Source organism: Nuphar pumila, chromosome 1, assembly GCF_984573655.1.
Source record: "Nuphar pumila chromosome 1, dmNupPumi1.hap1.1, whole genome shotgun sequence".
In the NCBI taxonomy this organism is placed as follows: domain Eukaryota; kingdom Viridiplantae; phylum Streptophyta; class Magnoliopsida; order Nymphaeales; family Nymphaeaceae; genus Nuphar; species Nuphar pumila.
Window position 1 is genome coordinate 43,712,040 of NC_143249.1, and position 21,420 is coordinate 43,733,459.

A 21,420-nucleotide genomic window follows, 5' to 3' on the forward strand; every position below is an offset into this window, starting at 1 on the left:
TTTTATTTTTTCATTTTTTTTTATTTTTACTTTTTATTAAAGGTGCATTGGGGGTCCCCCAATAGAGTCGTTGGGGGGGCCCCAACGGTCACAAATGTGACCGTTGGGGGCTCCCCAACGACTCCTTTGGAGCCCCCCTTTTGCACCTCTTGGCTCTTGTATAAATAGGGGTGTTCTCCCTTGTAATTCCTAAGCTTGAGAGTCTCAAGCATTTGCTCTTTTTTTATGAAACACATGCATTATTGCATGTTTATTATTTTTACGTTTTTTGCGTATTTTGTTCAAGTGTTGTGAGAGTGTCTTCGTACACTTCTTTATAAAGTATTTATGCTTGTATGCATATTGTCTCTTCATAGACAATTTCACATGGTATCAGAGCTTGGTTGGTGATAGAGGATTGTGGGATTATCTTCTTTTCAAGTGCCTCGAAAAGCGTGCCTTCGGATTTTTGGAGGTTGAAGTGGTGGATCTTGCTTCTCAAATATTTTAGAAGGATCTTGCTCAAACTTGCATTTGAAATTTGGTATTGGTACGCCATTTCTCCCTTTCTCTTTACTTCATAATGGGCAAAAATGGGTCTCATTTTACTCTTGGCTTCAAATTAAATGGATCCAACTATCATATTTGGGCCGGAAACATGGAGGCTCACATAAAAGGAAATGGGCTATGGGGTTATGTGCAAGGTACAATTCCGGAACCGGAACCCAAGATAACGGTGGTAAACGGAAGTGAAATCAAGATTCTTGAAGGAGAAGAAAGGGTTAAAGCTCTTCAAGAGTATTATAAGAAGCACGATGAATGAGAAACGAAGAATTTCAAGATTCTTTCTTGGTTCTTTTCATCCATTGAGACTAAGATTAATGCCAACATTATTAAGTTCAAAAAAGCATCGGAAGCTTGGCATTATCTTGAGAAAATGTATACATCGATGGATCTATCTCATAAGTATTATCTTCAAAAGAAGGCTCTCTCTCTCACTCAAGGTGAAATGACTATTAGGAAATATTTTGCCGATCTTTCCTCAATTTGGGATGAGCTTGCCATGCTTGAACCAAAATGGAGTGGAGAGGCAATTGAACTTCGCCACAAGCAACTTGAAGAAGATCGATTCTTCAATTTTTTGAATGGGCTAAGGCCCGAATTTGAGCAAATAAGGTTTTCCCTCCTATCCTCATTTACTCCTCCCTCTCTTGAAGATGTACTCACCAAATTAAGTGGTGAGGAGACTCGTATAAGTTTATGTAAACAAGGATCAAGTGTTCTTGTGGTTCCTTGTAATCATGAAGAAAGCAATGAGGTCAATGCCGTATCAAGACTCGGGAACAATGTTAAAACCTATCGTCCCCCTCATTTTAAACCACAAAATCAAGGTGAGAATGGTGGCCAAAGAGGAAAAAGGGACTATAGCAAAGTTATTTGTCATTTTTGTAAATAACCCGGACATATCAAACCCATATGTCCCAAATGGAAAAAGCTTCTCGCTATAGCTATCACCGGTGTACCACAAAAGGAGGAGGCATCATCAAGTGGGTCACTCTCTTTTAATCAAATAGTGGAAGCCCTTCAACCTCTCCTCAAAGGAGCTACCTCCGGTGCCACCGTGTCTACTTCATCTTTTCCAGGTAAAGTCTCTTGGCTTTTGGACTCTGGTGCATCTTTTCATATGTCCCCAAACATGTTTTCACTTTCCGATTACTCAAAAAATGTTTCTCCCTCTTTTGTTTCCACTGTGGATGGAAACTCCCTTGAAATTAAAGGAATAGGTAATTTTGAAACTCAAGATTTTTTTATTCCAAAAATTAGATTTATACCTAAACTAAACTTAAACCTTCTCTCTGTTTCTAAACTCCCGGACCATGGTTGCGATATTAAATTCTCTTGTGATAAATGTTTAATACAGGATCGCTGGTCCGGGAAATTGATTGGGGAAGGATTTAGAAAAGGAGACTAATACTATATGGAATCTCTTCAAATTCCAAAATCTTTTTGTAATGTGGCCCAAAACAAAGATATAAATGTATGGCACAAGAGACTTAGTCATCCGTATATCACCAAGTTGTCTTATTTACATTTTGCAAAAGACCTATGTAAAAGTTCTTTTTCTTGTAATGATTGTATTCTCGGAAAGATGCAAAGTTTACCTTTTCATCAAAGAACTATGTTCTCTTCTAAAACTTTCGAAATTGTTCATTCGGATGTTTGGGGACCCGCACCTATTGCTTCAAAAGGAGGCTTTTCTTATTATGTCATTTTTGTGGATGATTTTTCCAGATATTCGTGGATTTATTTCCTTAAGTTCAAACATGAAGTTTTTTCGTGTTTTAAAACCTTCCATTCAATGATCAAAAATCAATTCAAGAGTAATATAAAGATATTTAGAAGTGATTCTGGAGGGGAATATCTCTCCAATCAATTTAAAGTATAACTTTAGGATCATGAAATTGTCCACCAAAGGTCTTGTCCTAAAACTCCTCAACAGAATGGGTTGGCCGAAAGAAAACATAGGCACATCATTGAGACCACTAGGACCCTTCTTATTTCCCAAAACATTCCTAAAAACTTTTGGGCAGAAGCAACTCTTGCTTCTGTTTATCTGATAAATCGGTTACCATCTAGAATATTAGGAAAAATATCCCCTTTTGAGATTTTATATAAGATTGAACCTGATTATAATAGGTTACGTGTTTTTGGGTGTAAGTGTTTTATACTTACGGTTAAGAATGACAAACTCTCTCCCAAAGCTATTCCTTGTGCCTTTCTTGGATATTCCGAAACTCAGAAAGGGTTTCGTTGTTATGATCTTCGAGATGATAAGTTATATGTCTCTAGAAATGTAACTTTTTTAGAAAATGAAAGTGGCTTTGAAAAAAATGTTCCTCAACAAGAAAATTTTGATTATTCATTCCTATTTGACTTATTGTCTAGCAATGATGATATATCTAGTGATGATGATGTATCATCAAATCATGATGAGGAAAATGATGGTGATACTGGTGAACATAACTCACTCAATGAACAAGAAAGTAGAATTTCAAGTGATCCCATAACCTACTCCCGTAGAAATAAAGACACCTTTAGAAGTGCTATGAACCAATATAGTGAGCGTGTTCCTACCCTCGATCACCGAAGATCTGAAAGGAATAGGAGACCTCCAACTCGTTTTGTTTCTTTTGATTCTTTCTCACCCCGATATAGGGCTTGTCTTAGTGCCATTCAGTCTTATTTTGAGCCAAGAAATTTTGAAGAAGCTAAAAAATGTATAGAATGGCAAGAAGCTATGCAAAATGAACTTAATGCCCTGAAAAGGGCTGAAACTTGGGATTTCCAAACTCTACTCATAGGAAAGAAAACTATAGGTTGTCGATGGGTTTTTAAGGTTAAAACTAAGAGCGACGGATCCCTGGAAAGGTATAAAGCTCGCTTAGTTGCAAAAGGGTATGGGCAAGAGTATGAAATTGATTATGAAGAAACTTTTGCTCCTGTAGCCCGAATGGTTACAGTCAGATGTCTTAATACTATTGCATCTATTAAAAATTGGAATATTTTTCAAATAGATGAGAAAAATGCTTTTTTAAATGATGATCTTAACGAAGAAGTGTATATGGATGCTCCACCAGGCATGGAGATCCCTAAAGATAAAGTTTCTTCGTCTTCGAAAGACCCTCTATGGTTTGAAACAGGCCCCCAAAGCCTGGTATGACAGATTTACCAATGTAATGCTGGAAAATGGTTTCTCCTCATGTTATACTGACACTGCTCTATTTACTAGAAAATCTAATTCAGGGATTGTGATATTATTACTCTATGTTGATGACATGTTAATTACAGGTGATGATGTTCAAGGAGTCAAGGGTATTAAGTCCGTCTTGACTTCAAAATTTGAGATGTCAGACTTGGGTTTTCTGACATATTTTCTTGGAATTGAGGTTGCCTATTCGCAACATAGTTATTTTCTATCACAATCTAAACTTGCTTGCGAGATTATTGACAGATCAGGAATTTCTGATGACAAAGTATGCGAAACTCTTGAAGTTGTGGGAGCAAAAATGAAGATTGACGACGGTGTTCCTCTAATCGATCCTACTCCTTACAGGCAGTTGGTAGGTTCTTTAATGTATCTTAGCATTACTCGACCTGATTTGTCACATGCTATACACATCGCCAGTCAGTTTCAGCACGCTCTTACAACCGTTCATATGAGTGTTATGCTTCGTATCATCAGATATTTGAAGGGAACTGTGAATAAGGGAGTATTTCTATCTTCTTCTTCTGAATTGAAATTACTTGCTTATACTGACTCAGATTGGGGAGGTGACTCTAGTAACCGTCACTCCACCACTGGTTTTTGTGTTTTCTTAGGTGAGTCTTTGATCTCATGGAGATGTAAGAAGCAACAGAAGGTCTCTCTGTCATCCACTGAAGCCGAATATAGAGCCATGGCATCTACCACCATGGAAATTGTATGGATTCGACGCCTTTTGGAAGATATGAGAGTGTTTATCAGAGTACCAACAAAGCTATGCTGTGACAATAAAAGTGCAATTTATATTGCCAAGAACCACACCTTTCACGAGCGAACAAAGCATATAGAGATGGACTGCCATTATGTCAGAGAAGAATACTTGAAGAAGGTCATTGATCTACAATACGTGACGTCTGAGTATCAACTTGCAGACTTCTTCACAAAAGCTCTATGTTCACCCAGATTTCATTTCCTTCTTGACAAACTTGCGGTTATCGCACCGTAAGTTTGAGGGGGGATGTTAAAATGTATCTCCGAAAATCCTTGTTGTAAATATAAATATATATATTTATATACTTAGAGATACATATACATATAATATATTATATGTATATGTATCTCTATATATATAAATATATATATTTATATACCTTTTTAATTTCTTATCCAAAAAGGGTATTATTGTAATCTTGCGCATATTCCATTTGGAATATGTTGTATTTTTCTTTTTTATTTTCCTTTTGTAATTCTTTTTATTTTTTTATTTTTTTATTTTTACTTTTTATTAAAGGTGCATTGGGGGTCCCCCAATAGAGTCGTTGGGGGGCCCAACGGTCACAAATGTGACCGTTGGGGGCTCCCCAACGACTCCTTTGGAGCCCCCCCTTTTGCACCTCTTGGCTCTTGTATAAATAGGGGTGTTCCCCCTTGTAATTCCTAAGCTTGAGAGTCTCAAGCATTTGCTCCTTTTTTATGAAACACATGCATTATTGCATGTTTATTATTTTTACGCTTTTTGCGTATTTTGTTCAAGTGTTGTGAGAGTGTCTTCATACACTTCTTTTATAAAGTATTTATGCTTGTATGCATATTGTCTCTTCATAGACAATTTCACAAGTATTATGACTGTTGGGGGCAGTCCAACGTCTAGTTGGACTGTCGGCCCCCCAACTACTACATAAAATTCAAAAAACAAAAAATAGAAAAAACAAAAAACTAAAAAACTAAAAGACTTTTCAGTCTCTAATGGACTGCGCTAAAGTATAATATATGAAATGACCAAAAAGCCCCTGATATTTTAACACTCTCCCTCAAACTTATGGTGAGATCATCGAAAGTTTGCTAAGAAGATACATGAATCTTGGTAGAGGAAGAGCTTTGGTGAAGAAATTTACAATCTGAAATTCAGACTGAACATAGGGTAAGATTATTGTCCCATTCAAATACTCTTCATGAACGTAGTGACAATTCATTTCAATATGTTTTGTTCGCTCATAAAAGGTATGATTACTGACAATATATGTGGTACTTTTGTTGTCGCAGCATAATTTTGAAGGCTCTGAAATATCAACTCCCTAAGTAATGCTCACATCCACACTTCGGTGGTTGTTGTAGCCATTGCCCTATACTCAGCTTCAGTGGAGGATAAAGATACCTTTTGTTGTTTCTTGCATTGCGAAGAGATGAGGGAATCACCTAAAAAGACACAAAACCAGTAGTTGAGTGACGGTTATTGGGCTCTCCTCCCCAGTCAGAATCAATATAAGCAATAAGATTTAAAGATGAGAAAGAGAATAAGAATAACCCTTTAGAAATAGTTTTTTGGATGTATCAAACTATTCTCAATACGAAACTCATGTGAACGGATGTGGGCACATGTTGAAATTGGCTGACATTGTGTACAACATACGTGATGTCAGGTCTAGAAATAAAAATGTACATTAGCGATCCGATAAGTTTCCTATAGGGAGTTGGATCATCTAATAGTACTCCATCTTCAACTCTCATTTTTGCATTTATCATCTCAGGTGTGTCCACACACTTTGTGTCAGTGATTCCCAAACGTGCAACAATATCTGCTGTAAACTTGATTTAAAATAAAATGTATCCCCTTGGCGAGTAAGCCACTTCAATTCCTAGAAAATATATCAAAAAACTAAGGCCAGTCATGTCAAAAGACCTTTTAAGTATAACTTTAATTTCTTGAATTTTCTTTAGATGATTGTCAGTGATGATCACATCATCAACATACAAAAGAAGAATAATAAGTGAAGTACCTGTAGATCTTACAAACAAAGCAGTATCAATGTAACAAGATTTAAAACCAAAGTTCAACATAGTATTATTAAACCGATCATACTATGCTTTAGGGGCTTGCTTAAGTCCATATAAAGCCTTTTGAAGTAAAAAAACCATACTCTTTTCAATAGTCAAACCGAGAGGAGGATCCATGTACACTTTTTCATTTAAATTTTCATTTAGGAATGCATTTTTAACATCTAATTGATAAATAGGTCATTTTTTAATGGACGCTACTGCAACTAAAGTCCTAACTGTGGTCATACGAGCTACTGGAGTAAATGTCTTCTCATAATCTATTTCATATTCTTGGGAGTATCCTTTTGCAACTGATCGTGCTTTATACCTTTCTAGGGACCCATCACCTTTTCTTTTGATTTTAAAGACCCATCTACACCCTATAGTCTTCTTTCCCTTCGGAAGAGGTTGAATTGTCCAGGTATGAGCTTTATGTAGTGCATCTAATTATATCTTCATGGCTTCTATTCACTCGTCTATGTTTTTAGTTACATTGTAGTTAGATGGTTTATGATATGAATGAATAGCTAAAAGGTAAGTTCTATAGTTTGGAGTAAAAGATTTATATGACACAAATCTAGTTTGAGGCCTATGGATTCATTCAGATCTCCTAACACTAGTTTCCTCAATATTTGTTGATTGATTATATCTTTCAAAGACATATGGATGCTCCTTATTACTTCGTATAAAATACTGTAAGAGATTTTGGGATGATTATCTTTCTTCACTAGTCATTAATAGATTCGACATTTTCAACATCATTAATAATTTCATTATTTGATTTAGGTAATAAATCAAATAAAAAGGCATACTCGGCTTCTTCCTTGGATTTTTCAAAATCAAATTCGTTTTCTTTTTCAAGAAAAGTGACATTTCTGGACACATAAAGTTTGTCATTTGTTTGATCATAGCATCGATAACCTTTTTTATTCTCGGCATATCCAAGAAAGACACATTTTATGCCTTTGGGAGAGAGTTTGTTATATTTTTTAAGGAGCATAAAACACTTACATCCAAATACTCTTAGTCTTTTCAAGTCAGGAGAAATTTTAAAAAGCTTTTCAATTGGAGATTTGTTTTCCAAGACTTGAGAAGACATTCTATTTATTAAATATACTGCGGTAAGTGCAACTTGGGCCCAAAATTGTTTTGGAATATTCTTTGAGATAAGAAGGGTTCTAGCAGTCTCAATAATGTGACGATGCTTTTTTTCAGAAATATCATTTTGTTGAGGAGTCCTTAGACAAGATCGTTGGTGTAAAATTCCATGAGTTTTTAGATATGATTGAAATTCATTTGAGAAAAACTCTCTCCTTGAGTTGGAGTGGAAGACTTTAATATTTGTTTTAAATTGATTTATAATAAGGTTATGAAAAATTTTAAAACACGAAAAAACTTCTGATTTAAGCTTGAGGAAGAAAATCCAAGTATGTCTACTGAAATCATCTATGAATGTAATCACTATATGAAGAAGTTCTTGATCCAAAAGGTATCATTTGCATTTTTCCAAGTATATAATCTTCACATACAAAATATTTATCTTTACAAAATTTTTTCAAAAATGAAAAATGAGATAATTTGGATAGTGTCCTAATCTTTTAAGCCAAAGATCTAAATCCATATCTTTGACATGATTACAAAACGAGTTTTTGGGCAGACATAAAAAGTCCATATAATAGAGATCTCATCTTCTATGGCCTTGCCCAATCAGCTTCCCTGACTGGAGAACCTGCACCCAACAAGCCTTAGATGAGAAGAAGACTTTACACCCATTATCGAAAATTTGAAAAATTGAAAAAGTTTTAAATCTAATTTTGGAATAACGCTTACATTTGGAACAATTTTTTTTTGAAATGTCTTTAAGATTCCCTATACTTTTGACTTTTAAAGAAGTGCCATCGGCTGTTAACACATATGAAAAGTATGAATTGGTGCAATCGGATAGTAGGGATTCATTATATGTCATGAAAAAACGCTCTTGAATCCAAAATCAAAGTGGACTTACCAGGAGGAGAGGAGGAAGAGATGGCGGCACCGGATGTAGAAGGAGTAGCCTTAAGGATGTGTGAAACGGCCTCCGCTATTTGAGCAATTGTCAAATTATTGAAATTGCCTTCTTTCTTGATATCTTGAGTTTCTTCACTTAGAGCGGCTACCTTATTGAATTTGGGGCAATCTGTTGAGTAAGTGTCATGTATTCAGTAGTCCTGTCAACTTCTACTCCAAGAAAGTATCACAGCTTACCAAGATCCTTCATCTTGAATTTATGGTTCAGAAGTTCTTTAACCTGTTCAATATGTTCATTAGAGTTACCTGTATTGATAATGTCGTTAACATATATCAATAACATGGTAACTATATGTTTGCATTTGAATATAAAAAGAGAATGGTCAAGAAGAGATCGACTAAAACCATATTTTTCAACTTCAATCAAAAAACTGTCAAAGCAAGATCGAGATGCCTGCTTCAGACCATATATAGCTCTCTTTAACCTGCACACGTATTCTTTAGAGTTTTCTTCTGTATGTCCAGTGGGCTGCTCCATGTACACTTCCTCCTTCAGAGTTTCATGTAGAAACGCATTTTTCACGTCCAGTTGGCTGAGTGTCCACTGATGTTCAACAACCAATGTCAGTATGATGTGGATAGTGCCCATTTTCACGACTGGACTGAAGGTCTCATCATAGTCTTGTCCTTGCTCCTGTGTGTAGCCTTTGGCAACCAGTCTAGATTTGTACTGTTCGATAGTGCCATCTGGCTTATATTTTATCTTATACACCCACTTTGACCCAACCACATTTCGATTGTGTGGTCTGAGAACAATATCCCAAGTGCCACATTCATGAAGAGCCTCTATTTCTTCGTTCATGGCTTCAATCCATCTCTTAGAATTTATTGCTTGATAAAATGTTGTGGGTTGATCTTTCTTACCGAGAGAGGCTAAGAAGAGTTGAAAATCCATTGTGAAGTTCTCATAACTAACCCACCTATCAATTTGATGTCAAGATCGGGTAGATCTTCTGTGAACAAGTGATTGAATGGAAGTAGAAGGAGAATTCTACTCCTGATTAGAGTTGAGAGGTATCTCCTTTTCACGTATAGAGTAAACAATGCCTTTATACCTTTCGGGAGCCGACAATGGTTCAGAAATCACACTTTCCTGAGTTCTTTGCATAGCAGTGGATACATTTTCCTCACCTCTTTGATTACATTCAGAAGAACAAATATCATCAATACTAGAAAAGAGATCTGAGTTCAACCAAGGATGATAAACTTCAATGTCTTCAGCACTATGACCAAAATTTGATTCGTCAAACACAACATTTCTGGATATTTTGATGCGCTGGCTCACAGGATCATAGCATCTGTACCCTTTGTAATCATTAGCGTACTCAACAAATCTGCACATTACGACCTTATCCTGAAACTTATGCCGCATTGAACTGTCAACATGAACATAACATACACACCCGAATACACGCAAATCATGATAATTTGGATGCACACTATGCAAAGAGAAATAGGGTGATTTGTTTTTCAGGATGTTCATGGGCAATCGATTTATGACATAAACTGCTGTATGAAAAGCCTCTGTCCAGAAGGAAATTGAAAGATTACTGTCGTGCATCATGCTCATTGCACTCTCGACAATATGACAATGCTTTCGTTCAACAATCCCATTCTGTTGAGGTGTATGAGGGCAAGACACCTGCCTCTTTATCCCATTTGATTGGAGGAAACTAATAGTCATTTGAAGATAATTCACCACCTCCATCACATTGAAAACAAATGAATATTTTCAGAGAATTGATTTTGAACAAAGGAATGAAAATTCCGAAATAACTTGAAGGTTTCAGATTTACTCTTCATAAAGAAGATCCATGTATATTGAGAATAGCTGTCAACAAAAATAAGATAATATCTAGTGCCAGACATTGAAGAAACCGGGGCCGGACCCCAAACATCAGAGCATATGATTTCAAATGGTCTTGAGGCTCTTTTATTAATGGAATGAAATAGAAGAACATGACTCTTACAATGAAGACAACTAGAACATTTTTTATTATCGACACTTAAATTCAGACTTGACTTGGGAATAAGACTACTTGAAACAAGCTTATCAATAAACTGACTACTACAATGACCCAAACGACCATGCCAAAGATTTGGCTCAATACATTCAGAAAGATTAAAAACACTATCATAAGAAATTGAGGATGATGATGTGAGCTTCAAGGTGGAGTCAACAGGCTGAACACGAGAGGAAAGATTCTCTTGGAACACATACATATTTCCTTGGCGTTTTCCTTCAGCGAACGTTTCCCTCGTGTGAAGGTCCTTAACACAAACAGAAAAAGGAGTAAACTCAACGAAACATTAATGTCATCAACAAGCTTAGATACAGAAACAATATTTTTCTTGATATTAGGAGCATGAATGACATTTGAAAGAGCAAGAGAAGAGTTGGACATAGGAATTACAGAATTTCCAATGTGCGAAATATGATGGTGAGACCTATCTCCAGTGACTACTATTTCTACCAACATAAGGAACAAGATTTAGGAGCTTACCAGCATCACCAGTGACATGAGTGACTGCACCAGAATCAACATACCAAGTGCCTTGATCATTCTGTTTGATGTTCAATTCAGCCAAGGCAGATAGCAAGAGTTCTTTGACTTCTCCACTATTCTTCAATGTATTTGTTCCCTTTCTTGTCTCCAATTGCTTTCCTCTATTTTACGGGTTAAACCAACAATTTGCCTTTATGTGCCCCCTTTTGTTACAGAGAAAGCAGATAGGTATTGTTCTTTGCCTTTGCAGATTAGGAGGCATACTGGGAGTAGATAATATTCCACGAGCTCTTTGTCCATTCCTCTCTTGGCCTCCCCTTTCTCGAGATTCATACTTGCCACGTCCTCGACCATATTTAACTCCGGTGGCAAGAACATCGTGTGCTCCAATGGGGTTGTGATTACCTTCAGAGAATCCTTTCAAAGTCATTTCATACTGTAAGAGCTTAGTGCAAAGATCTTCAAATGTAGGTAAGTCCTTGCAAACACAGCAAGGAAGTAACCATCATATGATAATCTGGTCCCAGCCCGCTCAAGGTTTGTTTTACAGAGAATCCTTTCAAAGTCATTTCATACTGTAAGAGCTTAGTGCAAAGATCTTCAAATGTAGGTAAGTCCTTGCAAACACAGCAAGGAAGTAACCATCATATGATAATCGGGTCCCAGCCCGCTCAAGGTTTGTTGCACCATATCTTTGTCACTGATCGCGCAACCTACAATAGCCAACTGATCTGTGATAGTTTTCATTTTGTTTAAATACTCCATGACAGTTACAGAGTCCTTTCTCAACGTTTGAAACTCTTTCTTTAAAAATAAAACTCTAGCTTGGGAAATTTGAGAATACGTCTGAACAAGACGATGGCATAGTTGCATAGCAGTGCAGTCATCTGGGATTGCCACAAGCACCTCCTGTGACAGCGTAGAAGTGATGTAAGCAACCAAAGCCTGGTCTCACTTCATCCAGGATATATATTCTGGATTTCTGACAAAAGTAATGGAAGTTTCACCCCTCCCCAGTCTTGCCATCTTGTGATATGAACTCTGGGGGAACAGAAACAGAGCCATCTAGGTGTCCAGAAAGATCTTGACTTCTTATGAATGAGATGATTTGTCTTTTCCAGGTGAGAAAATTGGAGTTGTTCAGTTTCTCAGATACAAGTTGGTTAAGAAAGTTGGAAGAGAGGCCAGATTGAGAAGCAGAAAAAGAATCCATAGGCGATTGAAGGAGAAAGCAAGACTTTGAATCAGAACTAAGAACAAGTTTTACAGAACTCGGCTGCTTTTTTTTTTTGCGAGGCAAAAACCGAGGTTATGCAACAAGACGATTTGAATAAAAGTCCGCCAATGAAGTGCAAAACAGAAACACATTAACGTGCTTTTCTTTTCAAAAAAGAAAAACAAATAGGAATAAAAGAAAGGAAACCTGAAAGGAAAAGAGATCTGATGTTTTACTCAGATCGAAATCTCTAAATCTGACCTTGTCTTTCTAAAAAATAAAATAAGAAATAATATAGACGTGATACGAAAAGAAAATGAAAACACGTCAAAGAGAATAACGAGTAAGAAATAGGAAATAAAAAAATATGCAGAAACTTGCACAGAGAAGGAGAATAGGAAAGGATAGGATTCAGACAATAGCCATTCGATTTTAGAAGAATACGTTGGCTGGAATATGCAGATTCAGATTTTTGAAATAGGAAAAGAAAATAGGCAGAAAGAAAGAGAATTGGAATATGCAGAAAAGAAAGGAATACGGTGGCTGGAAAAGGAGTAAGAGAAGAAGAAATACCTTGGACTGAGACCTTGGAGAGGATCACCACTCTGATACCATATCAGAAAAGAACGAGAGGAGAGAGAAGCTTTGAAGGTTGTAGGAGAAACCCCAATAAGGTCGGCTATGCTTGCTTTTCATTAAGTAAACTCATGTACATAAATTAGGGTACAAAAATACCCATTATAGACAATACTAAAATTACAACATGCCATTAATGAGCATGTGTTAAAATAGATAAAATGAATTGGGTCTGGATCTTAGGGTCCAGACCCAGATGTGAATGGCTACGGCTTTTCACCGCCATCGCCTCCTCCAAGTATGTCCTCTTGGATCCTTGATTCCGGAGCATCCTTTCATATGACACCTCTTGAGAATGGGCTATCCGACTTATGTAATAAATTAAAAACCTCTTACGTTTCAACTGTCGATGGTACATCTTTACAAGTCAAAAGTTTTGGAACGTTAAGTTTTTTCAAAGATTTCTTTGTGCCAAATGTGAGGGTGGTACCTCAACTTAATTTAAACCTTCTCTCTGTTTCTCAATTATGTGATCATGGATGTGAAATCTCCTTCTCAACTAAGGGTTGCTCTATACAAGATCTTCGGTCCGGGAAGCAGATTGTGCAAGACCATAGGAGGGGAGATCTCTATTACATGAGCAATTTGAAAATTCCAACCAACTCTTTTTGTAACCATGTCCAAGATAAAAATATTGAAACTTGGCACCAAAAACTTGGACATCCAAGTTTCTAAAAAATGTACTCCTTTCCCTTTGGAAATAAATTTTGTAATGAGAAACATTTTGTTTGCAAGAGTTGTATTTTTGGGAAAATGAAATCTACTCATTTTCCAAATAGAACCTTTCTGTCCAAGAGGCCATTTGAGTTAGTTCATTCGGACGTATGGGGCCCTTCTTTGGTCATATTGAAAGGAGGATACTCCTATTATGTTATATTCATTGATGACTATACTAGATATGTGGATTTATTTTCTCAACCTAAAATCCGATGTCTTTGCCTTTTTTAAGAATTCATATGATAGTCAAAAATCAATTTTTAAGTAATATCTCTACTTTTAGATCCGATTCGGGAGGAGAGTACCTATCAAATGAATTTCAAAATTATTTAGAATCAAATAGAATTTGTCATAAAAAATCTTGTCCTACAACTTCTCAACAAAATGGTCTAGCCGAAAGAAAGCATAGACACATTTTGGAAACCACTAAGACACTTCTTATTTCCAAAGAAATTCCAAAAAACTGTTGGGCCGAAGCCGCTTTAACATCAACTTACTTGATAAATAGAATAATATCTTCATCCTTACAAAATATATTTCCATATGAAACATTATTTGAAAGAACACCATATTTTAATAGATTAAGAATTTTTGAGTGCAAATGCTTTGTTCTTTCACATAAAAGCAGTGTTGTTAAAAACGCGCCTCAAGGCACAAAAAGCGCGCCTCGCCTCGAGGCGAGGCCCTTTTCGCCTTGAGGCGCACTTAAAAAGCGCAACAGCCTCAAGGCGTACGCCTCATGCGCCTTGAGGCGTGCGCCTTGAGGCGTACGCCTTGAGGCGAGGCGCGCCTCAAAGTGAGGCGCACATTAAACATCGGATGGCCCGGACCCGAGTTCGACCCGGATCCGGGCCCGTATTCTCGAAAGATCGAGAACCTGTGTCTTTAAAAAAGACACAGGCGCTTCGGGGCGAGGGAAAGCCCTCGCCACTGTTCGCCGCCGGCCACCACTCGCCGATCATCGCCTCTGCTGAGAAGGGATCGGCGACCCACAACCACTGCCGTGCGACCACTCGCTGCCGGCCACCACCCGTCGCCGATCATCGTTTTCCTTCAGGAACTTCTTCTTCAGGGGAAAGGCGTCGAGGTGCGAAAATCCCTTCTCCTCCTCTTTCTTCTTCATCATCTTCTTATTCTTATTCCTATTATTCTCATCATCATCCTTATCTTCTTTCTATATCGCATCGATTATTTTCCTCGATCCTTTCCTATTGCTGTTGTTTTCTTACGGAGAAAGAAAAACCCTATAATTCACGGGGCTCTTTTGCTTTTATGAGGAATTCTAGGGTTTGAGTTTTATATATTGTAGTTCGGATTTTGATGTTCTGGTATGACTTTTTTGTTTTTTTTTGATTAACCAGGGGCGTAGCTAGGGGGGGGCAGGACTTGGCTGTAGCCCAGTCCTGCCTCCCGAAACAGTTAATTTTTTTTTTAAAAGCCCAGTCCTACCCCAGCCCTGATTCCATATGAAATAGATTTTTATCCATTTTTGTAGCTCAGCCCAGTCCTAGCCCAGCCCTGACTGCAGCATGTTTTTTTTTTGTTTATTAATTAATGCCTTTATACTGCTTCACGAGGCGAAACTCTCTTTGGATGTACGACCTTTTCTAATTTTATTTGGATAATTGTAGCGATGATGATTTCTTGGTATGCAATCAAATATGCGATGTCCTGAATTGTTTAAGCATGCATTGATTTGGTTTTTATTTACTATGTTGCAATTGTAGATTTGTGGTGCTAGTTTTCTTCTTTAATTCACGAGAACACACAATTGAAATTCTGATAAATTGGTGTGTGTAAGGAATTTTAGCAAGGGACCTTTTACGTTTCCCGTGGGTGCAATTTTTTGCTCATACTCTAAATATCTTATCACTTATTGCATGCATTACTTAATCAAATGTTCTGTATCAGTGTGCCTGAAACTCCAAAGCATTTTTCTTCTGAAACGATTTTCTGGGTTTTCTTCTACCCTTTTCGATTTTATTTTGTTTCTCTGTCTTTCTTTCTAGTTGCTTTTTGTGATTTATACGTAGATGTGTTTGTTTCTTAACAATATGTTACTTTGTTTTTATGTTATTTTGCATCTAAATATGAATGAAATGATACCATTTTTATCTTTAAATGTAATTGGTATGTTTTCTTTCCCTGTTGACTGATTTCGTTCATTAGAATTAGTGGGTTCCTCTTTTTATTAAGTTTCATCTTTTTTTTTTTGGTGTTGATTTGTGTGAACTCATTTGATTCAGATATTTTAAGTTTCATTAAAATATGTATTTTTTATCCCTGTCGAATTGCTGGAATCAAAAGATCTCAGTCCTCTGATTGGGAATTTTCCATATATTCCCCCTTTCTTATGTTAAGCATCTGAAATATTCAAACATAATGGTGACCTCTGTTTAGCATATTCAATATATGTTTTTTTTTCCTGGCATTTTCACAATTTCTTGGGGTTGATCTCCGGAGTTGGTTGGTGTTTTCTTTTTGTTTTTGAGAAGAAATCTGGGATCCAAACCACCTCCACTCTATCTCTACTATGTGTGTGTGTGGCTATAAGTGTGCATTATTGAATGAACTTTGAGACCCAATTAAAAAACTGACCTAATTATATTTATTATTTTTTTCTCATCAATTATGTTTTTTTCTAGGATTCGTATATAGCTTTTACACCAAGATTGTCTATTTTGCATTTGTTTTCATGTAATGTGGTCAGCAAAATGCATGATGTTAATATATATTTTGTGTTATGTATTTTTGCAGTTGAACAATGGCAAAAGATGTAGGATGAGATCATGGAGTTAAAGTTCCAAATCCTACTAAAGATCCCAAACTCGTAGGACATGTAATTTGCAATTACTGTCATAAACAGACTACAGGAGGCATCTATAGGCTAAAACATCACTTAGCTGGCACAAAGCATGGTGTAAGCATGTGCGAAGCGGTTCCACCTGACGTGAAAAGATTTTTTCAGAATCATCTAAAGGATCAGAGGCTAAAGAAAGAAGAGTTAGAGTAAAACAAGTTGAATATCGGGAGAAGTGTTTATTTTGGATCATCAACCGGCGATAATGTGAATAAAGAAGCTAGTGGATCAGGTAGTGATGCAAAAACAAGTGCAGCTAGTCCTATGGACCTTTTTGTGAACAAAGAAGCACAACAAACCACAATAAACACTGCTTTTAAAATGGATGAAAGAAAAAATGTATGTCGTGCCATTGGTAGATTTTTTTATGCAAATGCCTTATCATTTAATCTTTGCAACGGTCCATATTTTGGTGCAATGGTAGAAGCTATTGCAAATTATGGGCGAGGGTTCAAACCACCTTCTTATCATGAGATCAGAACTTGGATTTTGAAGGACGAGGTAGATTGTACTCATGAAATTTTGAAAGAGTTCAAAAAAGAGTGACCAAAGGTTGGTTGCAGTATTATGGCAGATGGTTGGACAAATGGGAAATGAAGAAACTTAATTAATTTTCTTGTGAACAACTCATTTGGGACAGTATTTTTGAAGTCCGTTGACATCAGCGACATGGAAAAAACTGGTGCGAATTTGTGTCAGTTGTTTGAAGAAGTTGTTAAAGAAGTTTGTGAAAGTAATGTGGTCAATTCATTACAGATAATGCACCAAATTATGTGGCAGCTGGAAATATGTTAACAGCAGAAAAAACATGTTTTTGGACACCATGTGCAGCCCACTGCTTGGATCTTATGTTAGAAGATATTGGAAAGATATCAATTTTTAAAGATATAGTGGAAAAGGCAAAAAAAATTACAAGATACATTTATAGTCATGCATGGGTATTAAATTTAATGAGAAAATTCACAAAGAAGAAAGAACTTCTGCGTCCAGCCGTCACTCGTTTTGCAACAACATATCTTACACTTCATAGTATTGGATGTTATAAAAAAGAGTTAAAGTCGATGTTCTTATCTTCAAATTTCAGAACATCTAATTACTATAAGAAATCTGATGCTAAGAACATTTCTTGTATTGTTCTTAATGATCATAAGTTTTGGGCTGCCATATCATATGCAATTAAAGCTACACTACCTCTCGTCAAAGTGTTGCGATTCGTTGATGCAGACGAACCTGCTATGAGATTTTTGTATGAGGCAATGGATAGAGCAAAGGAGGAAATTGCTTCAAACCTTGACAATGTCCAAAGATAATATAAACCTATTTGGGATATCATCGATAGACGATGGGACTTGCAACTTCATAAGCCTTTGCATGCAACTGCCTATTATTTAAATCCACATTTTCATTATGCTGACAACTTCAACCCTGATGGAGAAGTTATGGGTGGCTTTTATGATTGTGTTGAAAAATTAGTTTCTGATGCAAATATTCGGTTGAAAATTACAACACAAATCGATGCATTTAAAAAGGCAAAGGGCTTGTTTGGCAGAGAGGCAACTGTTACAACAGGAAAATTAAAAAGTCCTAGTAAGTTTGCAATTATGTTGTTATTTGTCAATATTTTTTTTATGTTTTTGTTAATTATGACATTCTTAATGTTTTTATCAATTTTTTATTATTTTATTTGAATGCAACTGATTGGTGGAGTTCATTTGGGCACGAAAATCTTGAGTTGATGAATTTTGCAATTCGAATTTTAAGTTTGACATGCAGTGCATCGGGCTGTAAGAGGAATTGGAGTACTTTCTCATTGGTTTGTGACTTTGTATTTTATTTTTGAAATACATTTTTATATGTTTAATTATCTTATATTTGATTATCAATGATTTGAAATTATAGGTGCATACAAAACGAAGGAATAGACTTGAACAAGAGAAGATGAATGCATTGGTTTTTGTAATGTACAATATGAAATTAAGAGAGAGAAATATGAAGAGGAGGGCTACCAAAGACCCTATATGTCTAGATCATATAGACTCAAACGATGAGTGGATTGTGGAGAAGGAAGATCCAGTGTTGCCAAGTGATCCCAATTGGTTGGAGGATTCATGGTTGGATCCGAACTTCGACATAAATGCCATTGAGCATGTGCCTATTGAAAAAGTCACTTCACCTCATGTTTCACAAAGTGGTTCTAGGCAAGACATGTCTTCAAGAGATCGAGGTAAAGTTATATTCCTTTTACCTAGCTATGATTATAAATGTATTTTTTTAATTACATAACATAAATATTTAATACATGTTTTTTTATTGAAGGAAAAAGAAAAGCAAAAGAAGTAATTGAGGACGTGGACGAAGAAAGTGTAGATGATGAAGAGTCAGAGAATGAAGATGAAGAAAAAACTATTTATATGGATTCTTCAGATGATGATATTGAAGACTTAAATATTGATGATGACGAGACACAACAAGAGCCTAGGTCCTAATTCATATCATAGAGCTATTGGCCATTTATATGTTTTTTGGGACTTTCAGTTGTAATTGTGAATGTTAACACTCTCATTTTGAAGAATTCTGGACAAATACATTAACATTTGGTTGTTAATGTTAACATGCATTTTTTAATTATGACATGATGTTGTTAGTGCTAATATGCATTTTGTTGTTAATGTTAGTTTTTTATTTAATGAATGCTCATATTTATGCAATTAGATACTTATATAGATCAAGTTGTTGCATTAATGTTACTTTTACATGTTAATATCATATTTTTTTCGTATTTATTTGAGATTTTTAATTTCGTGTTGGTTGGCGCTTCATCAATAAAGCATTTCTTATTTATTTATAATTTTAGATCATTTTTATAGTTTTTTTTTAAGTTTAATTTTTTTTGAGGCTTACGCTTTGCGGCTCGAGGCTTACGCCTCGCCTCATATTTTGGTGGAGTGCCTCGCTACGCCTCAACGCTTTTCACAACACTGCATAAAAGAGATAAATTATCTCCTAAAGCTATTGAATGTGTTTTTTTAGGATATGGAGAAAATAAAAAAAGGTTTTAGATGCTTCTACCCCAAAAGCAACAAACTATATGTTTCTAAATATGTAACCTTCCTAGAAAATGAAAATGGTTTTGAGAAAACAAAAGATATTAATGAAAGCGAGTATGCTTTCTTGTTTGATCTTCTTCCTCAAGAAGATATGACTCTTCAAGAAGAGGTTGTTTCTAATGATTTGTTGAATGACCAAGAGGATATTCCTCTTAACAATGTTGAAAATGAAAGTGATGTCATTGAACCTTAACAATTTGAGGATATTCCTCAAATTCTACTTTTGCTTAACTGGTACCAACATAGAAGAAACCTCTTTAAGAAGATTCAGCCGAATCTCTAATCCTCCTAATAGGTTTGTTTCCTATGAGTCTCTAACACAAAAATATAGGGCGTGCCTAATTGCGTTACACTCTTTTCATGAACCATCTCATTATAATGAAGCCAAAAATATTCTTCAGTGGGTTGAACCATGAACTTAGAACTTAGTGCCCTTGAAAAGGCAAAAACTTGGCAAATAACCTCATTACCCATTGGAAAGAAATCTATTGGATGTAGATGAGTCTTCAAAATCAAAACTAAAAGTAATGGGTCATTAGAACGCTATAAAGCCCGGTTGGGAGCCAAAGGATACGCCCAAGAATACGACATTGACTATGAAGAAACTTTCGCTCTCGTAGCTAGAATGACTAGTGTTAGGATTCTTATTGCGGTTGCTTCAATTAAAAAATGGCCTATTTATCAATTAGATGTTAATAATGCATTCCTAAATGGTGAATTAAATGAAGAGGTCTACATGGATCCTCCACCAGGAGTATGTATTAGTAAAAATAAAATTCTCAAACTTAACAAATCATTGTATGGTTTGAAACAAGCTCCAAAGGCTTGGCATGATAGATTTAACAATATAATGACAAGTTTAAACTTTCGTTCATGTTATACTGACACTGCTTTGTTTATGAAAAGTGCAGGGTCCTCATTAGTTATTCTACTGCTTTATGTTGATGATATGATCATCACTGGAAGTGATGAGCAAATAATTAGTGATGTTGAAAGAAGCACCAAACCCTAGGTAGAGAAAGAGAGATAGAGGGAAAGATAGAAGAGAGAGTGAGATGGAGAGACAGCTGCACAGAGAAGAAAACACATTCACTTTTTTATTAGGGCTTCTCTCTATGTTAAATAGAGAGAGGCTAAAAGGAATAATTACATCTAAGCCCATTATGGAAACATAATTTCAAATAACCTCTAATATAAAAAGACTTAACTAAAAACCACCTATTCTCAACAATATCAAATAAACTTAAAACTTAGAACTTCTTAATCTCAACACTCCCCCTCAAGCTGGAGCATAAATATCAATCATGCTCAGCTTGTCACAACATTTTGAGAAATTTGGTTTCGCCAGGGCTTTGGTAAAAACATCCGCTACTTGATCTTCGGAAGATACATGATCGGTGCAGATAAACCCAGCTTGAACCAGGTCACGAACATAGTGACAGTCAACTTCAATATGTTTAGTCCTTTCATGAAACACTGGGTTGTTGGCAATATATGTAGCAACCCTATTGTCACACATCATCAACATAGGTAGGGATACTTTCTCCTGAAGCTCGGTCAAGACTGATTTTACCCACATAATCTCAGCTGTAGTCTGGGCCATTGCTCGGTATTCAGATTCAGCACTCGACCTGGCTATAACGGTTTGTTTCTTACTCCTTCAGGTAACAAGATTTCCTCCCACAAACACACAAAATCCAGATGTTGACTTCCTATCTTTGACAGATCCTGCGTAATCTGCGTCAGTGTAA

The 21,420-nt window shown here is 36.1% G+C and overlaps 1 protein-coding gene and 1 long non-coding RNA gene across 2 annotated transcripts in view; both read left to right on the forward strand.

Moving 5' to 3' along the window:
- Positions 1 to 21,420, forward strand: part of LOC149848838 (asterix-like protein) — a 54,360-nt gene that overhangs the window by 19,716 nt on the left and 13,224 nt on the right. The window lies entirely within an intron of this gene.
- On the forward strand, positions 18,327 to 19,211 carry LOC149848839 (uncharacterized). The gene is made up of 3 exons (XR_016433139.1): positions 18,327 to 18,375; positions 18,462 to 18,786; positions 18,879 to 19,211. It is a non-coding gene; the product is annotated as an uncharacterized LOC149848839 (long non-coding RNA).